Consider the following 18,919-nt stretch of genomic DNA (forward strand, 5'->3'; position numbering starts at 1 on the left):
GGGGAGATGTATGAAGTCAGTGCAAGTGCCTCCTGCAGCCCTGAATGTTGGCTGCGTTGTCATGGAGCTGTTTTGCTCTACACATTTCTTCACTGTATTTCTTTCTTGCAATTGAACACCACTGATCTCTCTTTAAGCACAATGCTTCAGAAAACACGCAGGAAGAGGCTTCTTTTTGTCCTCCTGTGGTTCCATTGCATGTTGTGTGGTTTCAGAGGCACTTCCTTTGGTTGCCCCAAGAGTGGAGTTTCCTCAAAACCAAAGAGCTTTGTTTTGGAAGAGCTCTAAGATCATAATCTGGATACTGCAAACACGTTGCCAGCCACTGCTCCATTTTCGGTTCTTAATTTGGGGATAATCAGCATTTTCACAGGAGAGAGAAAAAGCTAAGGCATTCACCCCGTGGTCACTCACTATTTGGAAAAAGGAAAACAAGGATAAAGAAAGAAATAAGGAATCAGGGAGGAGATACGTAGGATAAAAGTTTTAAGAGAAATAAAAAGAGAAAACTTACGGACTCAGAAAATATTTTTTCATACACAGGTAGTGTGGAGGTGTGCTGTGGATCACAGGGACAGCTCTTTCTTCTTACCCCAGCAAAACAGCAACATTAACAATAAAACCCGAAAAAAAAACCCCCCCCAAGAAAACCCAACTCCACAGGAAAAATAAAGTCCCAATCCTATTTGTTAGAACTTTGGGCTGCAAGGGTCAGAAACCCAAGTTAATTTAAGGCCAAAGTGGAAATGATTTGGCCCCTGAAAAGAGCAGAATAAAGCTGGGCTTGGGGATAGTTAGACTCAGGGAAGTCAGCACACAGGCCTCTCTTTCTATCTTTCATTCCTGTTTTTCCCTGTATCAGATTCAGTTTTCTCAGTCTTGCTTGAATCTAGCAGAGACATGGCTGCCAGCAGTTCTAGCCTGACATCCTCAGTTCTAAAAAATATTCCCAAGGAAGTTCTCTGATTGGCTAATACAGACCATTAACCCATCTTTGGACCAATCATTGTGTCCAGGGGCTTGAGGTTCAGTAATTATCCCAGGCTGGATCATGTGCCCATCTTGGTGGCTGGGGTTGGTGGAAGAAGAAAATATGGAGGTACAGTGCAGAGCAAATTATTAATAGTAACCAATAAAGGAGGAAAGAAATGGTCCCACCATCCGTCCTCGGCCAAAAAGACATCAGAGAACTTGATGTTTCTGTTCTGTAGTCTGGAAACTCATCAGAAAATAAAGCAATTAGCTGTTTCACAAAGCAGCTAAGAAAATTCTCATTACCCCAAAAGGTGATAGATGGGCATTTCTTTAAAAATAAAAATATAGCAAATTCATGGCTAATGGATCCATGATTCATTGTGAGAAGAAAGGTTAATAAAGTCGATGGATGGCTGGAATCTTTGGGCTCAGTTTGGGGGCTGACCACCACTGTATCCTTTCCATTTCCTTTCTGGTGCCGTGAGTAGTAAGCATTATGTCTGTACCTCACCCAGTCTCGTGATACCAGAGAGGAAGCGGGAAGAGGGTGGGTACACTTAGCCCACTCTTACATGCTTCTTTCATTTTTAAATAAAGTCATGGCAAGGGGTATATTCTTATGCTGGGCCATATACACATGCATATATGTATATATATGGGTATATACATACATAAATCCACCTATATCAATCTATCTGTCTATCTATCTTATCTATTTTTCTATCTATCTATCTATCTATCTATCTATCTATCTATCTATCTATCTATCTATCGATCTGTCTGTCATCTATCTATCTAATCATCTTTCTGACAATATTCCTTAGAGAAGAATAACTTGAATCTATAACCATATGACCTACTATGAGTTTAATGGTTAGAGGAGAATGTCTTCATGAACTAAGTATCTCCTTTAAAACAAGTGTGTTATCTTATGTGTCATTAACTGTCTTACTCATTGAAGATTTTATGAAGCAGGGCTATTTATATGGGTGTTTATATTTATAGCCAAAATTAAGATGCTTTCTTATTTGGTGGGAGGGTTTTAATATTTGGTGGGAAATATTTTTTTCCAAGATAGTTTTCATGTGGATTTTATCAACTCATCTTAAAATTGTGAAGTGTGCCACGTATCTAGAATTGCACACAAAGCTTGAATGTACAGCCTAATGGGTGATGTGGTCATCACCAACCCAAGAGATGGAACATTGCCAGTCCCCTAGAAATCCTTCCCTTCCACCCATAATCACAGTCTCCTCCCATCTTCTAAGGATAACAACTGGGTTTGACTTTTATGGGATCATGTTTTTGGTTTTCGGCACAGTTTTATTACTCGAGTATGGATCTCTGAGCCTTGGAGTTTAGTTTTGCTTGTTTTTGAACTTTATATGATAGAATCATTATTTAATATTCTAGATCTGGTTTCATTTTCTCACCTTAAAAAAATGAGATTCATTTCTCTTATATGTAGCTCTAGTTTGTCCATTTTCCCAATTACACAGTTTTATAGTATGAATAGACCATAACTGATGTAGCCATCCTACTGCTGATGGACATTTGGGTAGTTCTAGCATTTGACTATTAGGAAGAGTGCTGTGGAGAACTTTTGGGGACATCTTCCCCAGGGCACACGTGCATGCATTTTGTGGGCTATATCTTGAGGAGGGCAATTGCTGATTATTTATCTTTAATAGGTAAGGCAGTTGACCCAATTATACTCCCCACTGGAGTATAAGGGAGTTCTGTTGTTTCTTGTCTTGGGGGAACATGGGTTAGTTATTATCATTCATTTTATTCTAGCTGTTCTAGGAAATAAGTGGATTTACTGGTTTTAATTTACATTTTCCTGATAATCATTAAGGTTAAGTTCCTATTCATAGTTTGATTGGCCTTTGGGAATATCCTCTTTTGTGGACTGCCTGTGCAAATTTACTTGTCCTTTTCCTAATTGGTAGTTGGTCTTTTTCTTATTGATTTGGTGTGTGTGTGTTTTCTTTTTTAACATGTTCTGGATAATATCCCTTTGTTGGCTGTATGAATTGCAAATGTTGTCTCCCAGTGTGGCTTGTCTTTCATTTTCTTATTTATTTTTTTAAATAAATCAGTTTTTAGCCTGAATGTAATCAGGATTATTGATTATTTGCCTTATATGTCTGTCCTATTTAAATAAATCTCTTCTTGACCCAACCCATAGTTACCTTAAATTACAAAGTTTTACAGATATTGGTACTTTTCTCCTTCCCAGATAATACCAGGGCATTAGAGCATAGTTTATAGGATATTGTTATGGTATATCTTTTTTCTTTTACAAGTAGATTATTTTAAAACTCCTAAAACATTACTATTTATCTCTGTCTCAGATGCTCTTTATTTCTACGTAGTATAGAATTCTAGGTTGGCAGTTATTTTGCTTGAACACTTAGAAGATATCCATCGATTGTCTTCTGGCTTCTGGTTTTCCGTGCAGAAGTCAGCTCAGCCTAGTGGATGCCTCTGTGTAAGCCATCAGTCCTCCTCTTGATGCTCGTACTATTTTTCTATCTTTGGCTTTTCCAGTTCTGCAGTGACATGTCTAGATGTAAATATCTTTTTGTTTCTTCTGTTTAGGGTTTGTAGGACTTCTTGAATCTATGGATCCGTATCTTTTGTGCATGTTAGGAAATTTCCAGCCTGGGGTTTCTTCTGCTCAATTCTATTTTTTCCCTGCATTTTAGACCTTTTCACTGTATTCCCTATGTCTCTTACCTTCTCTTTCTCTAGTTGCCATATTTTTGTCCCTCCAGACTTCATTCTGTCAACTCGTGTTGTAAAGAGGAAATATTATTTATTCACTCAACAAATTGTCTTTTAGGTCCCACGATGGGCCAGGCTCTGTCCTAAGTAGTTGGGATGCCTCAGTGAGTGAGAGACAAAGATCCTTGTCTTTATGGATTACCATTATGTAATAAATAATTGTTTATTAATTGTAATTAATTAGTTATTATTAATATTTCTTCATTTTAATATAATGTAATGTGTTAGAAGGTGGTGAGAGATATTTATGAAAGGAAAAGTAGAGCTGCTTTAGGGAGAGGGGCAGTTTTGGGGAAAAGCTGGGGCTGCTTAGGGTACAGTAATGAGAATGTACCATTTGAATGAAGACTTTAGGTAAACGAATTAGCCAATTGCATATCTGGAATGTTCTAGAAAGAGGAGTGTGTCTGGAAATTCAGGGAACATCAAGGAGGCCACGTGTGGCTAAAGTGACATGAGCCGGGGGAGAAGGAGCAGAAGGTGAGGTCAGAGCGGTGATGATGAAGCAAGAGGCCCCTGCAAGGAGTTTGGCTCTCATCCCTGGGCTGAGCAGAGGAGTCATGAGCTCTGATTCACACATTAGAATGGATCCTTCTGGGTCTTGGGACGAGAGTGGACTGTAAAGAGGTGAGTGTGGAAATGGGGGACTTTGCTGTCGTCTAGAGAGAGGACGGTGGCTCAGATTCTAGTGGCAACACTGGAGGTATTGAGATGCAATTTAGATGTAGAGGGAAAAAAAGGCAAATTTTCATACCTATGAGAATGCTCCAGTAGAGCAAGGGAATTTGATGATGAGGAGGAGAGAGAGGGAAATGGCTGGAATATTGTCTTTAAGTTGGGTGTAGGGAGAGGATACATATGGTCTAATCACAGGTGGAGGGATTGGTTTTAGACAGGATGTGGATTGTTACCTATCTATGATCATCGGTGGGAAGGTAGAGTACGTAGACGGCAGATAGATACTTGTTGGTGAATATTTGCAGTCTTGGAAGTTGTGGTCTTCCTATCTGATTGCTTCAGTTTTCTCAGACACGTAGGACAAAAGCTCATTAGCTGAGAAAAAAGACGGGGAGAAATTATTGGACATTGGGGGAGAGGAGTAGATGTGAACATCATGAATGGGTGAGTGAATGGACTGGGAACTTTGGTGTGAGATTGCCAATTTCATTTAAGGGCACACTTGACATTGGTGGTCATGAGTTGAAAGTAAGACCCACGGGTTTGTGTTTTTTTTGGGGTTTTCTTTCCACAGTCGACTGTCTGAGTGCAGGTCCAAACTAGGCAGTTGGTTGGATTTAACTGGGTTGGTATCTTTGCCAAACAGATGTGACCAAGTAATAGAGGGGCAAGGAAGTTAAGAAAGGGAATTTAATGATAGATCAAGGAGGAGTGGGAGGCAGCAAGGCTGTGAGGACAGAAAGGGTGGAGGGATTGTTGGGGTGGGGGTCTGAGAGGAAGGGGTCTGGAAAGATGGGAGGTGGTGAGCTGAGCGCAGGAAGTATGAGGTTGACGCTACGGAGGGGTTATTGGTGTCTTCCCGTTTTTGTTGACAGCCCTATGTATTTCACAGATTCAGCATGCAGTGTCTTGAAAATTCTTACTGAGTGTTATGGGATAAGTTGACAAGCACAAGTATTTGTGTATTATTGGAATAAATGCATATTTTTACATCATAAATGTAGGTTATTTGTAAATGTGTTTTCCCCCTTATTCCTTAGTTTTCTTATTTGGGGAGCAAAAGGAGGTGGCAGAGGACTTTGCTTCTATAGGTGAAGGAGAGCTTGCAGACCTGGGTGGTTTTGATCATGTTTCTAACCTTGATTATCATCACGAAGGTGTATTCAACCTGTTAACAACCATTTGTGGAGGGTCTACCATGTGCCAAGCACTCTTTTAGGCACTTGAGAGATAGAATTGGGAGAACAGTGGATGAAAGTCCCTGCCCTTGTGGGGCTTACATTGTAGCGGGGGAGAGAACCAATAAACAAATAGTAAAATAAGAAAATATTTAGTGAGTGTATAAAGGAGAAAAAAATTAAACAGGGAAGTGTGAAAGGAAATGCTCTAGGGGAGAGAGGTGGTGGTGGAGTCGGGGAGTGGCTAGGAGGAGGTGACCTTGAACAAAGAGTTGAAATCTAAGGTCACATGTATACTCAGAACAAAGACAAGTGCCCACAGGAGCGAGTAGAAGGAGTTAGCACTTTGTCTTTACGAAAACAAAAACCCGTGCAAATGTCACAGGCCAAGAACATTGTTTGCAGTTATTGAAACTGAATGAGTTTGTGCTAATACGTGTCTAGGAGACTGTGGAAATGGGCAGTTCATTATTAGCTGTATTTGACTTTTGGGGGAGAGAGCTGTCTGATTGGTGTTCCTTTTAGAGGCGGCTGACCTCAGACCCAGCCGACTTGACTAATATTTCCCGATGGAAAGTTATGTGTGAAGGATTAACGGCTGTTCTTCAATGGGCTGGGTTCATCTGTGGCCAGAAAACAGAACAAAAGTCTCAGGGTACAGGGCTTTTGGAAGAGTGAGAAGTCTGAATCATTACCCCAAGCCTAAGCAAGATATGTGCGTTTGTTGAGGGTGTGAAGCTGAGAGAAGTAAAAGTCAGAGATGGCTTATCTTGGGCCTAGCCAGCCCTCAGCAAGCATTCTCAGCTTGGTGGATTGGCGTCATTGGATCCAATGCTGGGAAATTCCTCTGCTTAGAAACCAGTCAGCTGGGAGTGGAAGGCTGAGCTTCCGTGTTTTCAGGTGACCTGGTGAAGTGTTACCCTGCCTGCATGAGCCTACCATACTAACCAGTAGGCATGTGTGACCCTTGGGACCTGTGCCAAATGCAGTGTGTCATCCTGTGAGTCATCTGCTGCCATGTTTTACTGGGATGTCTGGGAGAGCTTGAACTGGTTGAGCTCGAACAAGATTCTGTTCATTATGTATTTCTTTTGATTGTGAACCAAGATTGTAAATAGGTTAGTACAAAATTTCCATCCAATGGTTAATTTTCTCAGACCAGACCTTGAACTTGGCCTCTTGAAGGAGACCTTGGTTCCCGGAAAGGGCCTGGTGAATACATTTATGAATTTACTACATATGCGCTATGCGTATTCTTTGCTTGTTGCCCAATTGAATTTGCTTATCACAGAGAATCTTGTTCCGTCATCTTTCTCAGATGGAGTGATGACTGCCTTCCGGGAGCCTCATGACAAACCCTAAAATGTGTTGCTTACCTGCTATGTTTGGCCTTGGGACAGGGATGAGGTACCCCATGAGTAAGTGCAGGCTTCAGGAATCAGACTCAGGTCTCTGACGTTGTGAGCACAGAACCTATGAATACTAAGGGTGATAATAATATAATAATAATAAAAAACAAATATGATGAATGTGAGGGTACCCAGGTTGATGATGACTACAGGCAATGAGGTGGGGAGGGCTGGGGTTACAGCCTCAGAGAGACCAGGTTAGAATTTCAGACCTGACTCCTACTTGTTAAGCAGCTTTGGGCAGTTCATTTGACTGTACTGTGTCTCAGTTTCTTTATCTGTAAAATGGGTTTAGTAATACTTTGTTGAGTTGTCATGAGGACAAAATACAAAAATGGATGAGCAGCCCCTAGCCCTGTGGTTTTCACAGAGTTAAGTACTCAGGAAGTGTCAATGACTCATCTTCACATAGCCTCACCAGCGAAATACTATTATAACCCATTTTACCAGATGGAGGACGGAGGCCTTCCGAAGATTAGGTGATAGGCTTGTGACTAGAAAAGGAATTCCTGGCCAGTCCAGGTCTGTCAGATGTATAAAATGTGGTCTGTTAAAATGTGTGCCATTTAATATTTTCAATTGGTAATTTGAATTTGATGTCTTTTCCCCACTCTTAATGGTTCTGAACTCAGATCCAATCCTTTCTGGTTTCTTGATCTGCTTTGAAATTGGAGATTGGGGTGAATTGGTGGAAGCGGATCCATGTTGAGAGGCGTTCCCTACAGGTGTGACTCATGGCGTATGTGAGAGCGCTCAGTGTGAAAGGTGGGGCTTGTGCTATCTTCATAATTGCAAAAGATTTAATTCAATACATTAGGCAATCCCATTTTATCTCTTACAATCAGAGAAAATCACTCGTTTAGCGGTGTGATTAAGCTCATGGTGATGTGACAGGGAGAATGGCACATTTTAAAGCTTGGTTAATGTGCTTAGATTCAAGTTTTGATTACATTTGTTTTTAGCAGTAGTATTTTGAAAAGCTACGTATGCTTGAGCCAAAGGTTGAAAATGTTTAATATTTTAAAAAAGTGGTAAAATATATGTAACATAAAATTTGCCATTTTAACCATTTTTAAGTATGCACTTCAGTGACATTAATTACCTACAAGGTGTGATCAAATAATACAGTGAATGTTTAAATTTAAAAAATTTATTACAGTAAAAGATACATTGCCATTAATGTCCCTCAAAATACGCCCCCTCACTTTGAACATACTCATGTCATCATTCTTGCCACTTTCTGAAGCAGTTCTGGAAGTCCTCCTTCGTGAGTGTCTTTAGTTGTGCTGTTGTGTCTGCCTTGATGTCCTGAATTGATTCAAAATACTTACCTTTCATGGTCATTTTGATTTTGGAAAAGAGCCAAAAGTCAAACAGTGCCAGATCCATGAATAAAGTGGATGAGAACACACTGTAATGTTTTTATTTGACAGCAATTGTCGTATGCTAGAAGCGATGTGTGACACAGAGGCTTTCCATTGCGATCACAAAATATGGTAAATGCTGCTGCCAAGTGCCATCCAATGGGAAGGTAGGGATTTTCAATATGGGAAGCAGCGCATTGAACTGTACTACCGTGTTTCACTGAAAATAAGACCTAGCCGGACAATCAGCTCTAATGTGTCTTTTGGAGTAAAAATTAATATAAGACCCGATCTTGTTTTTCTATAATATAAGACCGGGTCTATAATATAATGTAATGTAATGTAATGTAATGTAATGTAATGTAATGTAATGTAATGTAATGTAATGTAATGTAATATATATATGTGTATATTATATTACATAAGACCAGGTCTTATATTAATTTTTGCTCCAAAAGATGCAGTAGAGCTGATTGTGTGGCTAGGTCTTATTTTTGGGGAAACATGGTAACTGTGTGTGACAAATTTCAACTTGTTTGGTGCAGTTAATCTGCTGTGAGCTACGGTTGAGAGAAGGTGTGTTTTAAAGTGTGCTGTAAATCATGGACCACGAACAATGCATTAACATGAAATGGGCAAACGGTTTTATCCTCCATGGCTTCTGGTATATGGCAATTTCTGTTAAATAAAAACATTATGGTGTGTCCTCATCCACCTGATTGAGGATATTGAGGCAGCCATGACAGTGCAACTAAAGACACTCACAAAAGAGGACGTCCAGAACTGCTTCAGAAAGTGGCAAGAACGATGGGATAAGTGTGTGCGAAGTGAGGGGGAGTATTTTGAGGGGGATTAATGGCAATGTGTCTTTTACTGTAATAAATTTTTTTATTTAAGCATTCACTATACTTTTTCATCACACCTTGTACATTTACAATATTGTACAATGATCACCACTATGTCCCAAACTTTTTAATCACCCCAAACTGAAACACTATAACCATTAAGCAATGATTCCCCATTCCCCAACTCTCTCAGCATCTGATAACCTCTAATTTCCTTTCTGTCTCTCTGAATTTGCCTATTCTAGGTACTTCATATAACTGGAATCATGTGATGCTATGGTTTTCCTTTTGTGTTGCACTTAATCACTTGGCATAATGCTCTCAAGGTTCACCCAGGTTATCGGGTTTATCAGGACTTCATTCCTTTTAATGGCTGAGTAATATTCCATTGTATGGATAGATCACATTCTGTTTATCCATCCGTCTGCTGATGGACACCTGGGTTGTTTTCACCTTTTGCCTATTGTGAATAATGCTGCAATGAACATTTGTGTACAAGGGAAAATGATGGTATTTTGCAGCATCTGTAAAGACCTATTTTAATTTCTCAGGATTCTAGGAGTAGGACTTTTGCAATTGGGGGAGCCCCTGTCTCTGTCCAGAGTACCCACCTGACCCCTTGGGCATGTATGAATTTGTCCCACGTCTCCACCAGGCTTCCCCTGCAGTCCTGGCAAGCCTATCACTGTAATTTGTTTGGAAGGATGCTGGTTGCTGGTGAATCAGACTGCCTTCAGCTATCCCGGCTTGCCTGCATCCTTCCAACACTGTCTCAGAGTCTCTTGTTTGCTTGTCTGGGGCTGAGCCAAGAAATTTCTCATTCACCCAGTTATTGTGGTTTCCTTGTTAGTTTTAGACGGGCTCATTTTGTATCATTTAAAAAAATTTATATGTGCCTTTGTACTGTGTCGGGGCCCCAAAATTGTACATGTATATACTGCATTAAATGTTTACTTTCAGGAATTGTGTTTTGAGGAGGCAGTGATTGAGTTGGTGAAACACACAGCAGATTTGTTTCAGAAGATCTGGGTTCTAGGCTGAATTGACTATTATTTTATAATGTGAGCCTGAGCAAGTCACTTATTCCTTTTGACCTCCCATGAATGAGTGACTAATAAACTCCCTTTCCGTGCTTATCTATGTGGGTTATGACTCTTCATACATCTGTTGCCCTTCTTCAGGTCATTTCATATTTTGAGATATTAAATTTAAAATATTAATTTAATATTTTGAGGCTTCTTGTATTTCCTGATTTCAAATAATCTTTGCATGTTGGATTTTTGTTTATATTAGGGAAAATGGCACCGACTGCTCCTAGAGGCCCTAAAATCTAATGTCTGTGTTCTTGGAAGAGGAAGTAAGACAAGTGGATTCTCATTAGCACGTTCCTCCTGACGTTAGAAGTCACCTAATTTTAATTGATTATGTGCCTGTCACTGATAAAGAACTGGAAGGCGTCACGTGTTAGAAACACACCTTTGCACTTCATCATAGTGCTAGGTGTGACCTTCCTGGCTTTACCTCATTTCCCCTCCCCTCTTTCCACTATGTTTCAGTCTGGAAAATGTGAAAGGACATTAATATAAGAAAAATTAAAACTATTCTCACCCATGAATAACAGGCCCAAATATTGTTATACTGGTTAGATTTGGTGTGAACCCACCACCTGAGTGACTCACTCTGTCCACCCTCACCAGGGGACCTGTTGCTGCTCCACCAGGGGGACTCGCTGGGAATGGCTTAAGGCTCACGAGGTCTCTCTGTGACCCCAAGGTCTTAGAGGGGCCCCCACTCTCTCGTCCTGTACATAACTGCCATCTGAACTGCACTTTATCCATTACCAAAAGAGCAAGATCAACCTGAAAAGACCAAAAACATTTGAAACACTAACATAATTTGAGATATAGGTTTGGCATCTTTCCTGATTGAAGATTGTCTTTGCATGTTTAGTGCCCATTACCATTTAGGGAAAATTCTTGGCATGTGCCCGGCACAAAGCCCATTAACCCATGCACCCCATTGTCAGTAAGCATCTCTTTCAATTTCCAGAAACCAGATGAACGGGAAACCAGATGGCTTGTTCTCAGTTATTCATCTGGTTGTTGTTGGAGCCTGGACTTGAACAAGGTCTTCTTATTGTTACGTCCTTGCATCGCCGATGGCCGTGGGAGGCCTCCCTGATGGGACGCTCCCTGGCCTGGCTTGTTCAGGAGGCTATACTGAGGCTTATAAATATATCCTGTCCGGCTACACCTTCTTTGGGGAGAAGGCAGGACTGAAAATAGAACTTGACTTCTTGTCTTCCATGAGTTACTCAGCAGGATCTTCCTCTTAGTGCCAATAATAATTATTGTTTATTGCTGCCGAGCAGAGAGGTGTCTGAAAGATCCCACACCAGTGAAAGCCCAGATGCTCTCACCCCCACGAACCACGTGTACCTCTTGTGCAAGCACACAGGGCCCTTGGAACCGGCAGCCTCCCTGTGTGTGTGGGCAGGACAGCATCTGGCCCCATATGGTTTATTGCTAGTCAGTGCTAAGGGTTCATGGACTTTTCCTCTGCCTTTTGGTTACCTTTATCCTCTGGTTGCACTTCCTCCCCTCTCCCCTTCACCCTTCCAGTTACAAGCCTGGCTTCAGTTACAAGGACGTGGGCCACCAGTGAGTCCTGCAACTCTTGACTTTGGCGTGTTAGATAAACGTTCTGTGAGGAAATGTAAATTTTTGCAGTGAGACGTTTAAAATCAAGGAAACATATAATTGGACAATAGAGCCAGGAAGCAAGAGAAAATTAATTTGAACATCATAATTTAATGGTTGAGGAAATTGAAACCTCTGGATTCTGTGGACCTTACTCAGTTGCTGCAGTGTATTCTGGAGGTGGTATTTAAGGGCTATTTAGAGTTTTCTCGGTCTCTTTTCGACAGACTGCAGTTTTCAGGAATACTTCTGCTCGTTGGTTAGGCATTTAGTGTTCAGAGAGAGAAAACTATGTCTCTGAGTTTGGTTGGTGTGAGGTTTCATTTTAGATCATAACACATTCTTGTGTCAAATCAAATTTAATGAGCGCCTGCACTTTTAAGACTTCACCTGAAAGGATGAACCTTGCTTTTGTCTCAGAGCGAAGGAAGGCCTCATCCAGGGCTGAAGCAAGGGTTTTCAAACATGTCAGTTTTCCTGAGCAGATCCTCACATCACCGAGCATGGAGTGGGTGGGGTGGTTCCATATTGAGACTTTTAATCAGTTTCCAATGTAAAAAATTGATTTTGGCAACCAGTCGGTAGCCAACTGCAAAATGTATTCATGAAAAAGCTTCTGAATGTCCACAGTGACACCATACGATTAACGGGATTTGTATTTGGATCTGCAGTGATGCTGGGGAACCGGCTTTTTATTTGGATTCAGATGATTTGTGTTAATTAACAACCTGGTTGGGCTTCACCTAACTCAAGGAGGAGAACGCCCTCTTTCCTGGGCTTTGCTGATGATTCTCTGTTGCTAGGAGACATAGGTGCTGGCAGGTGGTGTCATCACTTCTTACCTGGGTCCTGAGAACCTTCAATTCAGCTGATTGCAGGCTTCCTGGTAGCGTTGCCTCGATGTCTGATCAAGTTGGCTCTGAAGACCCTTGAGCAGAAATCCGGAAGATTCTTAAGGAAGGCATTTGTACCATTGAGAACATAATTTAAACGAAATATTAGAAGTCAACTGTCATAGATTTAATACATAAAACAGTAAGATAAAGACTGAATTAGTTAGTCTTTGGGGAAAATAAACTTAAACTCTCCATAGTTTTCTTGGGAATGAGTCTCAATTCAACTGACACAAAGGGAAAGAGAGAAGTTTAACTCTGTGACTTTTTCCCCTAGATACCGAATGTTGTTTTCCAACATGTATTTATTTATGTATTATATATACTATATAGTCCTCTTATGTCTCTTTCTTGAGTTCTTGTGTAAACATCCATTCACAGTACAAATACCTGATAAGCGTGACATGGCTGATTGTTTTCCAAAATATTTTTACATAAGTCTGTTCATCTGTGGTAACATGTGATTATTTTTGTTACATGTATCATATAACATCGACCCCAGGTTTATTCCCATCTTGGGAAATTGTTAAAAACAAAAGTCAACTGTGCTCCCTCTACTGGTAGCATTTCTTTGCAGCAGAAATACTGTCCATTCACACATGAATTTATTGCTATTGGTCTGGCTCATAACTGTGGTCACGTTTCCCTGTCCTAAATTTGTATGGCTTTTGCAAAGCAAAACCTGTGGCATTCAAAACCACAGGTTAAGAAGCTGTGACTTAAAGAGGGACAGAGTCTTCCTTACCACCTACTGTCCAGTGGTGTGTGGAGGGGACCCTTAGCTTGGCTATGAAAATAAATGCTTTGGTGCAAAGAGACCTCCTCTCTGAGGCTGGTGGCCACTCCCTGGGGACATCTTGGGTTCTGACGTTGGTGGGCTTTCACCTGTGTCAAGTCAGCCCTTTTTCCTTGTGTCAGGCTTTTTGAAATCTGTCAGACACTGAATGAAACCAACAGGTTATATATGTGCTCATAGGTTGTTCAGACTCTTCACTGAAGGTGCCCTGGGGACTCCTCCAGAAGCAGCCAGGGGGACTTTTTATTTTCAATGCCTGAGAAATGGGCTTTGAGATTGGGCCTCATTTAGTTCAACCCAACGTGGTATTTATCAAGTACCTACCTCCTGTTAGTCTTCAAGAGGATTTAAGATGAGCAAACCCACTGCCCCCTGTCCCCCTCTTGAGAAACACTGCAAAACAACAATAAAACCCTTCTCCCCCCACCCCAGCAGAAATTAAATAATATCAGATACAAGAAAAATAAAGATTCTTTGGTTCATTTACACCATTCCAGTTAAAGGAAAGACTTCTTAAGTAATGATGCAATCAGAAAACCTATAGAAAAGATATCTTCACTTTGTAAGTCCTTCACCCTGCCTCTCTGACTTTGTAGAGCTTGCATTCTTTTTCCAGTAAGTGGTTTGTAACTTTCTTTTCGATAAGCTGTAATGAGATTAAACATCTTTCCTGTTCTCAGTGGAGTGTCTCCAGCTGATGATTGTCAAAGGAGGAATGACTAATGTGGCCGTGATAAGCCTGCCTTTGTCTATGTATCTTTCACATCTGCACGCTTTGCCTTGTTCCCCCAACTGTGCTCTCTGTGATTCTATAGCTGATACTCTGGGTGTACGTCATCTTCCTCCTACCCCCTGCTTGTTCATTTTTATCCACATTCAACATAAGTCTTTAGCTTAGTGAGTTGCATGGTCCTGAGACCGTGCCCCAAATCACTAAATGCTTAGGTGCTTGGACTCCAGCGCCCACTTTCTCCTGAGCCCACACAGATGGTCCCAGCCATCAAATGCCGCACAGTGGAAAGGAGACATGCCATTCCACAGTTTTCTATATCCCTGGAGTGTCTCTTCATAATGTTGATGATCGTACATAAAATATATCAGTTAAGTGATATATCAGTTAAGTTGATAATAAAACCTCTATCTCAGGATTTCTCACTAGCAGTACTGTTGGCCTTTTAGGCTAGATGACTCTTTGGGGCTTTCCCGTACATTTGGGGATGTTTCGTGGCATCCCTGACTTCTCCTTACTAGATTTCAGTGTTGTGACAACCAAAAATGTTTCCAGATATTGTCAAGTGTTCCCAGGGGGGGCACAGTCACCTCCTGTGAAGGACCACTGCTTTATCTGAACACTCCCTGCTACTTCAGAAGTCTTCATGGGCATTCTTTGGTTCATTTGTTTCATTCATTTACCAAATAGTTATTAAATTTCTACTTATGTCAGCAGCCTCTATGCAAGGTACCAGGAACATAAAGATGAACCAGGCATCTACTTCTTCATGTTCATATATTTATATATGAATATGCAGGCGGTGCCAAAAACATGTATACACATGACGTGTATTCATCTTTTGTTAGTGGTATATATGGAGTATTACAATTTTAATGCAGTTTTTTTCCTTTCTTAAAATGTGTGTACATTTTTTGGCACCCTCTGTATATTTGGGTGAATTTTGAATGTATCATAGTTTCTTTTCCACCATTTTGATTTTTATAATTATTATCTTGAAAGTCCCCTTTTCTGAGTATTGCTTCCAGCCTATAACTCTGACAGGCATTTGAGTAACCAGGACTTCGTTACTGAATGTTTTGTTTCTGTTTCTGTAGCCTGCGTCTTTGAGGAAAGCCCCTTGCAGTGTGGGTCAGTATTCTTGACCTTCGACACTGCTGTTATTAACCTTGGAAAATGATAATGCTTTTAATCAATTTCATCCATGAATGCTTCAACTTTCAGGTATGGCCTCTGCTTGTCATTCTAGATCTCTATTTTCTTATATTGTGATTTCTTTCATTTTCTTTAGCCACCTGAGATTTCATTTAAGGTGTGGTCATTTTAAGGTTTATGTAATGAAACGATTTTTTGAGAATCAAGGTCAATCCCAGCAGGAGGATGCTCATGAGGTTGCTTTTGGGTGGACTGTAAGTTAGCGCGTGTCCTTAGAATTTTTAGAAACTGTGATACAAAATTGCTTGTGGGAAATCAAATGTACAGCAGTTAATTTTTCTAGGAGGAAGGAAAGTAGGGTATATTCCAGGGAGAAGCTTATAGATGGCTTCAAATGCGTTGGTAATTTTAATTTTTATGCGGCATGGTGGGTACTGGAGGGGGTGTTATTATGTTATTTTCAAGTATATTTTTTGTATATCTAAAATGTGTTATAATACATTTTAAAGGAAAGATAACCAGTTGAAAGTTTGTTTTTTGTTCTACCCCCCTCCATTCTTTTAAAATAGATATATGGGAATGAGGTGTCCACTTGCTAAAGTAGCCACATACCTGCCTCTAAAGAGGGGATGTGTGCAATTATTTAAGATTTCCAGGCTTTTAAATCACGTCCAGCACTGCCTTCTTGCACGTGCCGACGAAAAAAAATTGACAGGAAGTTATACTTTCTGCTGGCGACCAGGTTCATCTGTAAAATGCTTAAGGCCTGTTAGGAAGAAATTTCCCCTACGGATGCGAGGAGCAGAGCGCGGTGATTCTGAATGACAGCCGGCCTGAGTTTTTGGCGCGGCCGAAGCCAAAGGCAGAATTACACTGGAGAAGGAGGCGGAGAGGAGGGAGGCGATGGTGGGAGGGGAGGAGCGACGAGCCCTCTCCAACACACACCCAAGTGACCAGATTCATCATAGCACGAAACTTCACAAGTTACGCCCACTCCCGCTGCCAGAAGCCGGGGGAAGGCTGCTGTTTCCTCATTTCTGTTACTGGAAGTTTGAGATCTGAAGCAAGACTGGAGAAGCATGTGCGCCTCGCGGAGCAGCGGTGAGCGTTGATTTAAAATATTCGTTCTCCCGGCGGATTTCTTTGTGTTGGGCGGTGGAGGCGAGCAGCCTTAGGTGGCCCTGGACGTGGAGAGGCGGGACGGGACCCCGGGGCTCGGCAGCTGCGGCGGGGCGGGGACCTGTGCAGCGGAGCCCCCTGTCGGGAGCAGCGATGGGCTCTGCGCGGTGGGGGGACGCCGCCCACGCGGGTTCTGGCTCCCTGGAAAAGGGGTTCGGGCTTTGAAAGTGCTTCACCTTTCTCCCCCCTGCGCCTTCCGTAACTAAGGATTGTAGGAGACTCAGGATCGCGCGGGAGACGTGGGATCACGTTCCCCACCAAAGATGCGCCCTGTCCCTGGCGGTCCTGCTGCGCGTTCCGTAATTACAGGTCAATGTCCGTGTAAACGAACCCCACGGAAGGCTTGGGATTCAAGGGACAAGAACTTGCGCAGGAACGTTCCGAAGCTGTGGCGCCGGCAGACTCCTGGATGTGCGGCATCCGAGTCTCTGGTTTCTCAGTCATTTTGCGTCTGATTAAGACAGTTCAGCGCAAGGCTTCCTGGCTATTGAGGTGTTAGTTATGTGGAACTTTTCTGAAAGTGTCTCTCTGTGGAAGCTGGTTTATCTTCAGATTGATTGCCTAAGTCAATTTCGGGTGGGGTGGGGAGGGGAAGTTTGGGTGGAGGGTGGCCCTGGGGTTGGAATCATTGCGAATGACACTTCTTAAGTCCCAGCAAAGGAGAAACTTGGCCAAAGGTAAAGTTTCTGGCGAACATTCTTTAGGCTCTATTTCGAGCCCCTCAAAGGCGCTTTCCTTGGGCAGGTGTGGTATTTGGTCAGTGTGTGGGGGTCAGAAGGAGGCTTTTGGGTTAACTCTTACCTGTCTCACCTTTTTTGTATCTGATCAACGGGTTAGTACAGAGCAGTGGGCGGTGTGTGTGTGTGTGTGTGTGTGTGTGTGTGTGTGTGTGTGTGTGTGTGTGTGTGGTGAGCTTATCTTTCCTAAGAATTTTTAGAGCATTGTCTTACTCTTAGGGCAAGGAACGAAGGTAAAGAAATACGTGGCTCTTATTATACTTACAGAAAACCAACTTTCATTGTACAAGTGTTTCTCCCCCTTCTGGGGTGGGTGAGATCAGAAGGGTGTTGGCTGATTCTGTGGTTCTCCTACTACCAGAATCGAACCCTCTGGCTTCCGAGGAGCACCTTCCCCTTGAGCTTTGGGGTTCAAGGGACAGGACATGGTTGCTGTGGTTACAGTTTTCTTTAGTTTGTTTTCACCCTCGAGCTTCCCTGAAGTTAACGATACAGAAGTAAAATGAAATGACTTTTAAACCAAACTGGACTCGCCCCAGGAAAGCATAGGTTGCTTGGTCCAGGCTGTCATAACTGCTGGAGCAGGTTTAGCTTCGTTGTTGGCTTAAGAAAGAACATGTATTTGATACTGAATCCCCCCCTCCCTAAGGAGCCTTTAGCAGTTCACTTATCAGGAAAGGTAACCAAACTGGGTCTTGTGATAGTGCTGGTGAAACTGACTAATATGCCCTTGTTCTTGGACTTTATGGAACAGTAATCCTCAGCTAGAGAAAAGGGAATGTGTTATTCATAAAGGATTCTAGACATTGTCATATGGGACTGTTAGAGGACACCGTCATGCAGCCGTTTGAAATGGGGTTAATTCTACCTTATTACCTTGCAGATGTTACAATTTCTGTGTATCATTGTTTTTTCCTTATGATCCCCTTACCTCTCCCATAAATAACCTGGTTGACTCTGGCTGTTTGTAATATTTTTAAGTGCAGATTTAATTTAATAGAAATAGGGCCATTAAAATGATTTTTTAGAAACTAAAACAAGGAATTTCCCCATCTTATGTATATTTTTAAATGTATTGGTATAAAGTTGCACGTAATGCCTTTGGTATTATTTTTAAAGACTATAGCATCTGTAAAAATGTTTACTTTTTCATTCCTGGCATTGGTCATTTGTGCCTTTGCCCTTCTTGGTCAGTCTTGCTAAAGTATTATCAATTTTATTGGTCTTTTGAAAGAACCAACTTTGGTTTTTGTTTGTGTTTTAAATGAAGCATAAACAAACACTACCTCCTCGCTTAAGTTTACAGGCATTTAACAAATTCTGCCCTGTGGAACTCTGTCAAAAAAGATTTTAAGGGCCTTTAAACTAAGTGACTGTCTCCTAGCTGTAAGGAGAAAGGCAGTATGTATGTGTCTTTTTGTGTCTTTGACATAATGCTTTTCAGTTTTATTAAAACATACCTTGTGTTCTTGAGTATCATACACATTGAAT

General features: G+C 41.5%; 1 protein-coding gene across 6 annotated transcripts in view; it reads left to right on the plus strand.

The window, feature by feature from the left end:
- Window positions 1-18,919, plus strand: part of TIAM1 (TIAM Rac1 associated GEF 1) — a 362,433-nt gene that overhangs the window by 155,274 nt on the left and 188,240 nt on the right. For 2 of the 6 annotated variants that reach the window (XM_074326183.2, XM_074326184.2), the window contains exon 1: window positions 16,464-16,613. The exons of 3 other annotated variants lie outside the window; for them this stretch is intronic. The gene's annotated coding sequence lies outside the window, so the exon portion shown is untranslated. Of the gene's footprint in view, window positions 1-16,457; window positions 16,614-18,919 lie in introns of those variants that run through there. One more of the 6 variants, XM_019730166.3, reaches the window with a different exon arrangement.

The sequence above is a fragment of the Rhinolophus sinicus genome, chromosome 17, assembly GCF_057876585.1.
Source record: "Rhinolophus sinicus isolate RSI-liver-muscle chromosome 17, RSI-T2T, whole genome shotgun sequence".
Taxonomy (NCBI): Eukaryota; Metazoa; Chordata; class Mammalia; order Chiroptera; family Rhinolophidae; genus Rhinolophus; species Rhinolophus sinicus.